This window comes from Euwallacea similis, chromosome 22 (assembly GCF_039881205.1).
Source record: "Euwallacea similis isolate ESF13 chromosome 22, ESF131.1, whole genome shotgun sequence".
Lineage (NCBI taxonomy): Eukaryota > Metazoa > Arthropoda > Insecta > Coleoptera > Curculionidae > Euwallacea > Euwallacea similis.
This window is the reverse complement of record NC_089630.1, coordinates 544,573-557,530: the sequence shown is the minus strand read 5'-3', so window position 1 is coordinate 557,530 and position 12,958 is coordinate 544,573.

Genomic DNA, 12,958 nt, shown 5'->3' with positions numbered 1-12,958 from the left:
ACAAAGAAAATGATTTACGATACCTTCTAACTCATCATTCTAGTTTAGTCGAAAAAAATATGAAAAAAGTTTTACTTTCAAATAACTATCAACTTAATTTTATTCTTTTAACAAATGTTCAAAATGTTGACCGTTTTTCTGAATTCAGAAATAAAATCGCTTCAAAAATTAACCTGTACTTTGGGTGTCGTGTCGGGCTTATTTTTAAAATAATCTGCAGCGTTTAAAATTCTTTGCAGTACCCCAGCTTTCGTAGCGATGGGAGAAGCATACACTTTTGATTTAAGAGCTTCCCACAGGAAATAGTCTAGAGGTGTTAAAATGGGGGATCTTGCTGGCCAATTTACGGATGCATCGTCGGCTCTTCCGATCCATCTGTTAGGATATATTTCACTTAACAATCTATGAACGTTTACGTTAAAGTGGAGTGGCGTCTCGCAGTGCATAAACCACATTTCGTCACGAACTTGTAATCAAAGATTCTCTAATAAATAGGGTAAAGTGTTTTGCGACAAGAGTAAATAGTTGTCTCCATTTACCGATTTGGCATTACAACTGGTTTAATAAATCCAACAAAACAATAAAAAATCAATATTAGTTCCTGGAAAAAAATCAATATTAATTTATCAAAAAAGTTCTCAAAACAGTGTTTCGAATTTATTTCGACCCGAAGCTGAGACGTACACAGTTGAAACCTCAAATATAAAAAAATATCAAACTTATTCCTGAAAAAAAAATTGAAAATCTTCGAAGCACTTCGAATTTCGATTAACTTTTACTTGAAGTAGATGCGTAAACATTTTAAACCTGAAACACCAATAAGTTCAATATTAATTTCTGAAAAAAAATCTTCAAAACGGTTAAAGTTTTGAATTAATTTCGACTTGAAGCAGAGGCGTGTACAGTTGAGACCTCAACCACAAAAAAACAGTATCAATTCCTGAAAAGTTTTAAAAATCTTATAAAAAGGCAATCGGTGATAGAAACGATACGTGCGATATTTCCAGACTGAGTAAAATGAGGGAAAAGTTGAGAATACAAACATACCTCGACAGAATAAAAAATATATTTCCCATTGCAAAGAAAACTTTATCAAAAAAGAAGTTTGAAGGTTTTTGAGAACAATACTAATTGAACATTTCACACGGTATTGAATACGTCATATTCATAATTAGTATACACATATACATAATAAAAATAAAGCCACTGTGAACGTTAATACTTTGTTTCGATTTTTTAGAAATTTAACAACTTTGAGGGCTGAATAATATATGATGATGAGCTTATATGTTTAATTGTCTTATGAACGATAGTCATAAGCATTACGTGACGATCCTACAGGGAAAATTTTCCTTCCCCAAATTGTCCAGAATTTGTAATTTTATTAATAAACATTTCCTATTGATGGAGGCAAGTACTTCTATATTTACAATAAATATAATTCTTGATGGCCCTCTTGATGGCTTTTTTACCACTTGTCTTTATATTGGGAATTATTGGGAATCCGATTAGGAATTACTTTCTTTAGCATCTTCTACTTCTACAGACATTCTACCAATCTACTGAGATGGCACCATATTTTCTTCCTCTCAATTTTTGCCGTTTTTTAACGTAGACGTCTTCAATTAACATTATTCGGCAGGCAGAAAATTTAAGTCACTCGTACAGGGGGTAACGAAAGTACAAACTTTTATTTACGAACCACGTGACATTTTTTTATTTCTATATACAGGGTGTCCCGAAATTAAAGCACCATATTTAAACAACGTAAATTAGGTCAAAAAATAACACCAAAACTTTAAATAAAACAATGTCGGAAAATGCTTCCTTAATGAGGTATGCCTCTTTAAAGACGTAACTCTGATGATGGTAATTTTGAAATATTTCCAAAACGGTGCAAGATAACTTTATGAAATTTGGTACGATTTTATACCTTATAAGCCTCAATTGACTGATGTGGCTGAATGGAAATTATTTCGTCAGAGGCGTGCTGCACGGGTAGTGTCGGGGTTAAAAAATGCTAGATTTTTTTTATGTGCCCCATTTTTTAGTTGCTGATGCAAAATTATGAAACCATATACGCTTCCAGAAAAAAAAGACACTCTTGGTTCACGATGCTAGGACGCTTCGTTTTCGAATAAAATGAATTTAAACATTACAATACATGACAAATACAAATGATTTACTTTCTGTGAAAACTTAATAGTAGGCTACGAAATATTAAACAATGTTGACTGTCAATTTGATGTTTATATTTATTCTGTTGGGGAGTTTCTTTGTGTCATTATTAAGCTGTTAGTGAAAAATGGAGAAATTTTCAAGTAGGGAGCTTGCCGATATTCATTTTATTTATGGGTTCTGTAATGGTAATTCGCGAGCCGCCGTAGAAGAGTACAGAAGGAGGTACCCGAGAAGAAGAATACCTTTTCGATCTGTTTTTAATCGAGTACATAGAAATTTAGTCGAATGTGGTTCTTTTCAACGTTCTCGAGGCCAAGGAAGACCTACAGTAGATTACGATTTCGAGGATGTGCTTAATCGAATAGAAGAAAATCCTCAAATTTCTCTAAGAACGCTTGAAAACATTACAAACATACCAAAATCGATCGTAAATACAGTCGTTAAAATAACAACAGATAAACAGTTATTTCGAATATTAATTTTTAGATAGGAAGAATGACTCGGATGCAGGGATTGCATCCCTTTCACTATAAAAGGGTTCAAGACTTACGAGAGGAAGATTTTACAGTTAGGATGAATTTTTGCCAGTGGGTTTTGAATCACCAAAATGTTTTACATAATATCTTGTGGTCTGATGAGGCTAGTTTTACGAGAGACAAAGCATTTAACATCCATAACACACATTATTGGGAGTATGAAAATCCAAAAGTCGTAAGGAGAACACATTTTCAGCATAGGTTTTCTGTCAACATTTGGGCAGGTATCATAGGAAATAGATTAATAGGACCAGTTGTATTTCCAAACCGGTTAACAGCACAACACTATTTACATTTTCTTCAAAATGAGCTGGCAGGCCTATTAGAAGATATACCATTGCATACCCGATTGCAAATGTATTATCAACAAGATGGGGCACCAGCTCACTTTGGAAATAACGTGAAAAATTGGCTTGATGAAAAGTTTCCAGGCAGGTGGATAGGAAGAGGTAGTCCAATAACCTGGCCCCCTCGATCACCTGACCTTAATCCCCTGGATTATTTTTTTTGGGGCTTTATGTGTAGCATAATCTATGCCACAGAAATAAACACGAGGGAAGAACTGTTGGATAGAATCAACTTAGCTGCTAATCAAATAAAAGAAAATACGTTTCAAATTTCCCGTGCCTCCCAGAGCATAAAAAAACGATCTAGACTGTGTATCCAACAAAACGGAAACTTATTTGAAAACTTACTTTGAAAGTGCGTCATTTAAATTTCTTGTTCGTTTTTTATTATTGTTTAATCGTTTTGATGTGTTTAATAAAATATCGCTTTAAGCATCATTTGTATTTGTCATGTATTGTAATGTTTAAATTCATTTTATTCGAAAACGAAGCGTCCTAGCATCGTGAACCAAGAGTGTCTTTTTTTTCTGGAAGCGTATATGGTTTCATAATTTTGCATCAGCAACTAAAAAATGGGGCACATAAAAAAAATCTAGCATTTTTTAACCCCGACACTACCCGTGCAGCACGCCTCTGACGAAATAATTTCCATTCAGCCACATCAGTCAATTGAGGCTTATAAGGTATAAAATCGTACCAAATTTCATAAAGTTATCTTGCACCGTTTTGGAAATATTTCAAAATTACCATCATCAGAGTTACGTCTTTAAAGAGGCATACCTCATTAAGGAAGCATTTTCCGACATTGTTTTATTTAAAGTTTTGGTGTTATTTTTTGACCTAATTTACGTTGTTTAAATATGGTGCTTTAATTTCGGGACACCCTGTATATGAGGTAAGTTTGTCTAGGACGCTTTATTTTTCGTTCAGGAATTTTTGGTCAAGTATTGCACAGTTACTTTAGGGACACCCTGCATGTGTAGCAGTAATCCATGAAGAGGACAGTGCCTGGACACGATGGTGAATGATTACTTCCCCTTATCAGTTTAAATCAATGAAAAAGCGTTCTGTTTGCTTCAGTTATCAAATGAAGGCCTTATCTGTTTGCGAAACTGTTGATTTACGCACCTCTACTAATAATGATTCGAATCTCTGTTTGAGCTACCTAACACTGGATGGCGACATACATTCTCCTGCTAAAATTTAATCTTAACGTCGCTGAAAATCGCAAGCGATTTTGACCGATTTTGACTTGAACCACGTGAAGTAAATCAGTGCCAGGGTCAGGCGCTAAGAGCCGACAGTATTTCAGGTGTCAAATCAGGTTCAGGCTTTAAGGGCCGATTTTGAAACTCCTGGTAACGTTGCCAGCAGGATAATTTCCATAGAAATAATAAAATGAGGGCAAGATATTGGCCAATTGCTCCGTTTGCATTGACATTATTTTACTGGATAAGATAGTCCATTTCATACATCGGAATTGCTACTACTTTTTTATACAGGGAGAACCCGAAGCGCTACAAAAATTTATTGCTTCTGGGACATTCTGTAAAGTACCATTAGGCTGATGGTATGTAACAGAAATAGGTCATATTTTATGAGCTTTTTGACAATAGTTTGTTGTATGTTTACGTTGCCAGAATAAAGATATTTGTTATTATTACTGCTATTACGTAACGGTGCTTCCCGTTTTCATATATATCATTTTTTAAATTTATTTAAATTATCATTTGCCTTCTGGTGCTTCCTGATGAAGGATGATTCCCCCTTGGTATATATGAAATTGCTGTGACGAAAACAAAGCAATGCCATTGGCATTTTAAACCGCATGAATCTTTGTGCCGGTTCGTTGGCTTTTGTGGCGAGCCAACAAATTGTTATAAGCAGGCTTAAATATTTCATTAATGGCGAATGGCGGCCGTCCAAATGGGTTCAGCAGTTCAGACAATATCTACAAATTTAGCGCACTTATTTCCATTTGAGTGAGCAATGTTTGCAGATAATACGGCCCTCCCGGCGCAATTTGCTTGCTAACTTATTCCCATCCCTACGTTTACAGGACGTTTATGAATTGGAATCTACATGTTTTCAACCAAAAGCGTCTCGTCCATTGGAAGGTCATATTTTGTTTTCAATGAAAAAAACGCAAAAAAAGTGCCTTTTCTTTACACCTATAATGAACGGTTGCCGTCCACCATTTTGTCAAGGAATTGTTTTAGACTTGACCAAGTACCTCCTTTTTGGTGTCTCCCATGACGCGAAACTGAATGCTCTCCCCCAACCTCCCACACACAAGGCACTCTGGCCGTGTCCCAAATAAGACAGATTGCGTCTCCAGCTGCGCCTAATTCAGCCGGCAAGTTCGTATTCAGTGTTCGCCTTCCTTAACAATGTTTGATGTTTGGTCAATCCGGTTACGTTTTGGTGTTTCGCCGACAGCGCTCGTCGCACAATTGAGATGCGTCGCGACGCTTCCGGATGTTGCGACGTCGCTAATCAGCCGCCTCCGTCTAAATCTTGTCTAAACAAACATTTTGGCTTCATAAACGAACCGTGACGTGATTCGATTTTATGTAGGGCAATTTGCCCATAGGTAAAATGGCATTCGCCCAAAAATGATAACGGCAGTAGCAATTGCGTATTCGCTTTAGGGGCGCCTATCGATAATAGGGGCATTAGTGAGAGGTTTAAACGGTCATCCTATTAGAGAGTTATATCTATTTATGTATCGGCCGGCAGGATTCGATAATGTAACAATTTTGGGTCATTCTCGAAGTTTGAGCGTACGCGGACAACAAAAATCGTAAAACTCCGGGTGTCCAGGAAATTCTGGGGAATTGCCCCGGAATGACTGCCCTATGTGTATTCGTTAATATCATTGCGAATTTAAACCCGGAGAGCAATTTATTGTGACCTATTCAAAAGCGGGCATTATTGTCCCCAAATTATCACTAATGGGGTATTGGACGTTATTCGGTATATTTAAGCCTCTCCGGTGAAATAAATACATATTTCATTAACTTGGCACCGGGATAATACTCAATAATGAGGAAAAATTTGCCGATGGTACTTATTTGCTTTAGTTAAATATGTAAATTGTCGATGATTCTTTTTATTACATCATGTGGGGTGGATGATTAAACTTTAGCCCCCTGCGATAAACACATAGCAGGTAGATAGAGAGTGGAGGCAGGCTCCACTTTAATTCGATCTTTACGGCCCCCTGGGGAGTCTGCGGCATACGCTGGATTTGAATATTTTCCGAATTACAACCTTATGAAGTGATAGTTCGGGGTGCCGAATTAGACTTTTGCTCGACCCTGTTGCGTATAAATTTTCGTATAATAGCAGAAAGGGAAGCTGTGTGATAATAGGGGAGGTAGCATCACTTTGCTTCTTCACGACACCAACAAAAGGTAAAGAGTTTTCGGAGAAAGCTCTAACTAGATGATCGTGATCTTTATTTCAAAAATTATGCTGCAATAACGTTTAATGGCATGACGTAAGAAAAACCATGTGGAAAGCAACTATGAGTAGGTACGAAGACTGGGAACGAAGTGGAAATTTTACAGGTTTGAAATATGTCCCAGTAGAATCATTTCAAATAATGCAAACATACCTTAGTCGGCACGCTCACCAGATCTAGCCCCATTAGGTTATTATTTATGGGGAGCTATGAAGGAGCTCATTGAACTGGGTTCTGTTGTATAGCTCCCACGGGAGTAGTGGTGCATAATCACGTATTGCGCCTCCAGCTGGTTCCCAGGAAGCACTCGATTTTCCTTGGTCGTAAGTAGTTTTTCATTCAGGTAGATAAATGGTCAATGTCGATCCACCAAAATTACATCGACTGGGGCTGTTAAATTAAAAGCGAGTTAGTTCGTGTCATTGCTCGCTCTTTCTTATTGCCGCTTCCCACCCCATCTACGTGCTACTTTGACTTATGATCCTCCGGCCCTTTCTTACCTTTAATTTTCTTTTGCACCGTTTATTTTCAGGCGAGCGGGATGCAACCGAGCGTGAGCCCCTTTCGGAATATTGAAATTTAAATCCGCCCATTTTGAATCTTTTAGTGTTATTGTATAGTCGAAATTAGCCGGATTTCGAGATTATGTTAATGTGGCATACAATAAATTCGTATCTAAAGGGTAATTTCTCGTAAAAAGGTCCAATTAGCCTCTATTGTTGTGAGCGGGAGTGCATATTAGGACCATTGTCTGGGTGGATGTTATCGCGCCTTGAGGGCCACAAATTCAAATTAAATGTGTTAATATAGTCGTTTTTCCGGGGGAAATTTAATTTTTATTGTATGGGAAATATAAATCAAAATTTAATAACGCGCGTGAACCCCAGCAATTCATGACAAACACATAATATATAATACCTTATAAAATTACCAGCTACGCGGAAAGGGCGCAATTTCCGAATACATATATTCGGTATTAAAATATTTAAAATGGAAACGCAAACGGGAACGAAATACTGCCGAATGCGCCGACAACTTTCAAATTAAATTATTATTCAAATGAAAGGCCCAAGACGGGGGAAAACGCTTTTGCCAAACTCGCTGGAAAAGAAGAAGAAGATCCATTTTACATTTCCCTTGCCGTTTCCTGCATTACTTTATGGAACACTGCTCTGACCACAAACGGCATAAAAATTGCCTCACAATGGAAATTAGATGTTTGCGCTTTCCCCTTTTGGCCCCTATTTTATCGGTTATTGTTCCAAGTTACCGGGGCTCCTCCATAACTGCCAATCTCAACAATAAAAATAAAAAATTAAGGAGATCCCGCACCTCCGAGGGGGGCCACCTTGGAAGGGATGTTTTATTAATATCCAGCCACCTTAAATGAAGATTTTCGGGTGAACCCGAAAGGTCAAAGGCCCTTTAAGTACTTCAGTTCCCCCATTAATGAGGTTTCCTTCGAGTCGACGCTCCCCTATTATAGCAAATTTATAATCAACAGGCAGAGAGTTGAGCGAAACTACCACTTTAATCAGTTGGTAAACATGTGTATTGCTAAATTATGGACGGTCGGTATAATAAACCACAGAGGAGAACCATAAACTAAGGATAAAGGTAATAAGGAAACTGCGCTTCAAGGGCCAAGCTCAAAGACGAGGGATCAACGCTCAAGCAAGTTCTAACATGAACTCTAAATTTCAGTTTTTGATACCTGACTTTCAGTTTCCCCATCGACCTTTTTCCTCCATTCAGGTCTATAAGGTCACTCAGCTTCTACAATATCTAATCAGTGAGGTTAATGTGACGTTTCATGCTCGAACTCAGTGACTCGTGACGTTGCTGCAACCTCATTTTTGGTGTAATAGTCGATTTCAAAACAACGTCATCTGGCATCTTTCTGGTCTGTGACGTTAACACAACGTTGCAATTTTTGAAGTACTTCAATTTAACTGTGCTTAAACTGAAGTCACCTCAGGTGATATTAGGAATTGTGCGAAACTTAATTCGTCCATAAACTCCTAGAAATCAATCATAAATTTAAGGCAAACACAGACAGATTTCCAAACAAATCTTCCAAGTAAATCTGCTTTAAGGGCGCAAATCCGCCCTTAGAATCGCTCGTCTTGGCTTTGAGGCATCTAATTAGCACCAGCTGGCTAAACTGCAAGAGCAATTAGATAGGTAAGTGATAGAGCTGATTATTCCGGCCTCAGTAAGTCATTTCCAGGCCATTGGAATGTCATGTATATAATTATTGTCTCCATTATTATTGTGCCCGACGTTTGAGATTTAACTGGGTTTATTCCGGCATTCGGAGACCCGAACCTTACAAAAGAACCAGTGGATTATGGAGTGGAAATTAATTTGAGAAGTGAGAATTGCCAAGTGCGCCATAGGATCAAGTCTAACTCGGATTTAAAGCTAAACGAAAGTGTGCACGTGGTGGTAATGCGGCGCACTCTCACGGGGGATTGAATAATTTTCACCTAAAACATTGACGCCAATCCTGCAGTGGATGGGGATGGTGCCAGGAAACTACCTTCCACCCCAGCTGCCATTAAATGCGCTCAAACTGTCCCTGAAGAAACTTAACTAAAAAATTTAATTCATCTCAATCCCCTTGCCGTCTTCAGTAATTACACGGGGAAACCGAAAATTTTGGCCCACCGGGCCGGAGTTGCCACCCACTGTTCCTGCTGGAGTGTTTAGCAGGGCTAATGTATATTTATGGCTCATCAGTTATTGATACTGGGAACGCAGGGGTTTAGAGAAACCTGCATGGTTCATAACATGTTTTCCATTTTAGTCTCTGCGGATGGTATATGCGAGAGGGGGAGTGCAGTCACACAAACGAAGTTTTAGTTAAATTTCAATTAATAACAACATAATTTAAATCCACTGTTAATTAATGATTAAATTTTGCGTTGCAGAGTGCCTTGCCGCTGGAATTTGCTGCTGGAAGAAAGATCATTCTTGCGGATCTATCTGTGGCCAGTAGGTCCACCATTTCTAGGTACAATAGACAATGGGAAATTTTCGGGGGGTTCAGCGTTGCTCCAGGGGCACAAGACTTTCTCCAGGGCAGCCATCACCGTTTTAGCTGATTTAAAGCTTAATTTGGTTGAATTTCCCCTTCTTTTCACGCGAAGTTCTCCATTAAATTTTATCTCCATCGAAAGAGATATGTCGGCAAGTGTGCGATACTCAGCCGCAAAGGCATCCCCAAAGGCGATACTCCTCTCTCGCTTTTCGGTACCACCGCGGATAATTTCATTTGGTACTCCTGCAGGCCTCCTCCGTGAGCCATGAGGCCCTCTGACACGACTCTCCGCCAGTTAAATTAATCAAGTGAGATCCGCAAGTTGATTTAACACCCGTTAACAAGGATGTATGTGCTCCAACTTACAAGGAAAAGGCGAATGTAGTTCGGGTATCTGACTTAAGTAATGGAGCTGAGCAAATTGCCTTTATTGCCCTCATTCTAAAGCAATTTAAAGAGATCTAAATAATTTTACGATTTCATACGAGCGTAATATTATTACTACGCCTTGGCATTGCAGGGGCACTATTTCCTGCCTACCTCCGTATTATTAAATGTTACGATCTCGGGATAAGAAAATTACATTTCCAATTCATGAAGAGGGATAAAAGTCTATGACTAAAACAATGACGCTTTTGATTATTTACCAGAGGAGACTCTAAAATTGTCGCTCAATCTGCATATAGAGAGCGGAAGTCGAGGAAGTCGTAATCTGGCAATAAACGGACCATCGGGCTTCAGATCCAGGAGTTCCAGTCACATTTCATGCTCCAATGGACCCGAAAACTAGACGAGTCGCGTGTGACGTCATGGTAGCCCCCGTAAATGACTCGCGAGCAAATGAAGTGCGAATAATGGTCTTTACAGTCTGATGGTTTTATGGGACCTTGTAGTTTGGTTTCATGGAAGTTTCACTGCCGGTTTTTTAGCTCGGAACCGAAAGACTGTAGGCTGTTAAGTGCTTGCGTATGGGACATTTTCCGAGATATCGGAACCGCAGGGACCTGATATCTCAGAAATTGCGTGCGTACTACAACAACAAAGAGTCCTTGAATTCCGGAGCTTCGGAGACCGCGGCAGTGAACCTTGAGGACCTAAAAATGAAAGAAAAACTCCTTTTTTCGGCGATAATGCTTTTCTCCTACATTTAACTCGGCTGTTTTACCTCCAGTTGTCGCAACTCTGAATAGTTACAGAAAAAATTCGAATATTATAGAGGCACATCCAAATGTTGCATTACACAGTGGCGTACATTTGCTAACCCCTGAAAAATCAAAGGAAGTGGGAATACCTCTTTTCCATATTTGATTCCGGTCCTTTAATCCCGGCGCCCACATGTCTGGACTCACATAGGAAAAGCTGAAAATTCTCCATTCCAGCTTAAGTGTATGCGCGATACTTGGACCTCACCTGCAGCTTGAGTAGCCGACAGGGGGTTTGATTTGCGAGGAAAAGAAGGGAGAAAACCTGATAAAAATTGTGTTAATTTCTCTTAAATTGAATGCCTCCGCGTTTGCCGTAAATTTTTTATGTGTCCAGGGAAATATGCGATTTTTAATTTTTTTATAAGGGCACGCACAATGAGCAATTTACAGGAAATGCCCAAATTCCAATTGATTGAATTCGGCATAATTGGTGATCATTATTGCCGTACCTAACTGAATCCATTACGTCGTTATCAATCCCGAATTCCGCTTGTAGCTATCCAGGATTTGCTTTTATAATATAATACGTGATTTCCGTCCCTCTCTACACACGCCACTCGAACCTCAATTTGGCCCAATTCTCCCTACGAACGAGTTCTTGGAATGAAATTCTCCTTTAAAGGTTGACAAGTTATCTAATCGTCCAGGAGACGCAGCAGTCTCCCGTCTGTTTTGGATGCGAACAATTTCTTTGCCATCTATTTCCTTTTATTTCCTTCAATTTTCTGTTCATTCAGCCACGCTCTCGCGGGACTGCACTAAGATTTCATTTTTGGAGAAGAGCAATTTGTCCTGTTCCAAGATCCAGGCCTGGATCCACACCTACGGGCAACAATCAATGCCAATGACACACAATGCAGCCGCGTTGTCTAACTTTTTATTTATGTACGAAAGTAACTTTTTAATATCTCCTGACTTGGGGTAGCAGCTGGCCCGTGCAAAATGAACGTTTTAAAATAATAGCGAAACATAACACAGGCCGAAATTCATTATAAAGACAAAAGTTACGTCCCGGATAACATACGAGTGCCGCTTCCATTCAGTCCATATATTATTAGAGCTGCTTCACTTCATGTGAGTTATTGTGCGGTGTCTACGTTATTATAATTCAGTTTCAATCCATCTTCGAGGTAGCACCAACATCAGACAAATTCCGCATCTGCGGTTTGTAATCAAGGAACTGTCACCTCGTATTGCTGATTGCTGTTGACGAGCAGATACGTGTGGAAACCTCATGCAAATCGTCAGCAATATAGATGTTTACATGTTAAAGTTTACGTGAAATCGTTTACGGAGTCTTGCAGAACAAACTTACTCAAATTTGTTCACTCAAACGGAGATTCCATGTCGGATCATGAGGGCTTCCCTTCATTGGACAATGACCGACCGAGTGGCCCCGATCGTCATCACTCGTTTCCGGTTAATCCGGGTTAGTGTGGCTCGGGCACGCTAAAAAAGAATCGGGTTAGTTCAGGTTAGATGAGGTTCCGGCCAAGTCATATTTCCGGCAACAGGTAAGAACGAACGATGACACATGGGAGGGTCCCGGGTCCAATCCCGTGGAACTTATTCTACGACCTGCTGCTGATGTGGTTCCCGCATGACGCTACTCCAGTGAGGTGCCTGGCTCTGATAGCCGAGACCAAGGTAGCGCTGGAATCGAGGGAATGGAGTTGGCACGTTTAAGGACGGGGGCCTCGAAAGCACGGCCCCTAAGGAGTGGTGCTGGCGAGCTGCAGGGAAGTCAGAGGCCTAAAAGAAACGAAGAACGAACGCGATCTTCAAGGGAGCATTAAACGGCCGAGAGTCTTTGGGGAATTTCTGTTCTCTCGAGCAAAAAAGGTTAGTTCAGGTTTAGGGACAATTCTATGGGCCGGCCAATGGTTGCCGTTGGTAAAAGAATGGTTAAGTGAGCACGCAAGCTGGCCTCCTTTAGGTCAGTCTAATAAGCGATTGAAAACTTGTTGAACAACAACGGAGAGAAGGCAATATGCGCGAGGTATGGGGGGCCAATACAAAAAGTGGACTTAATTTGAAGTCCGGAATCACAGCTTTCATTCTCGAACGTGTACGCCTTTCTCCTCAGCTGCAGATAGTGGGAAGGGACCTACCCAAAACGAGGGTGGGGGCGATGAAAAAGGGCAGATAAAACTAAAATAAAAGAGGCCGCTCAAACTTCG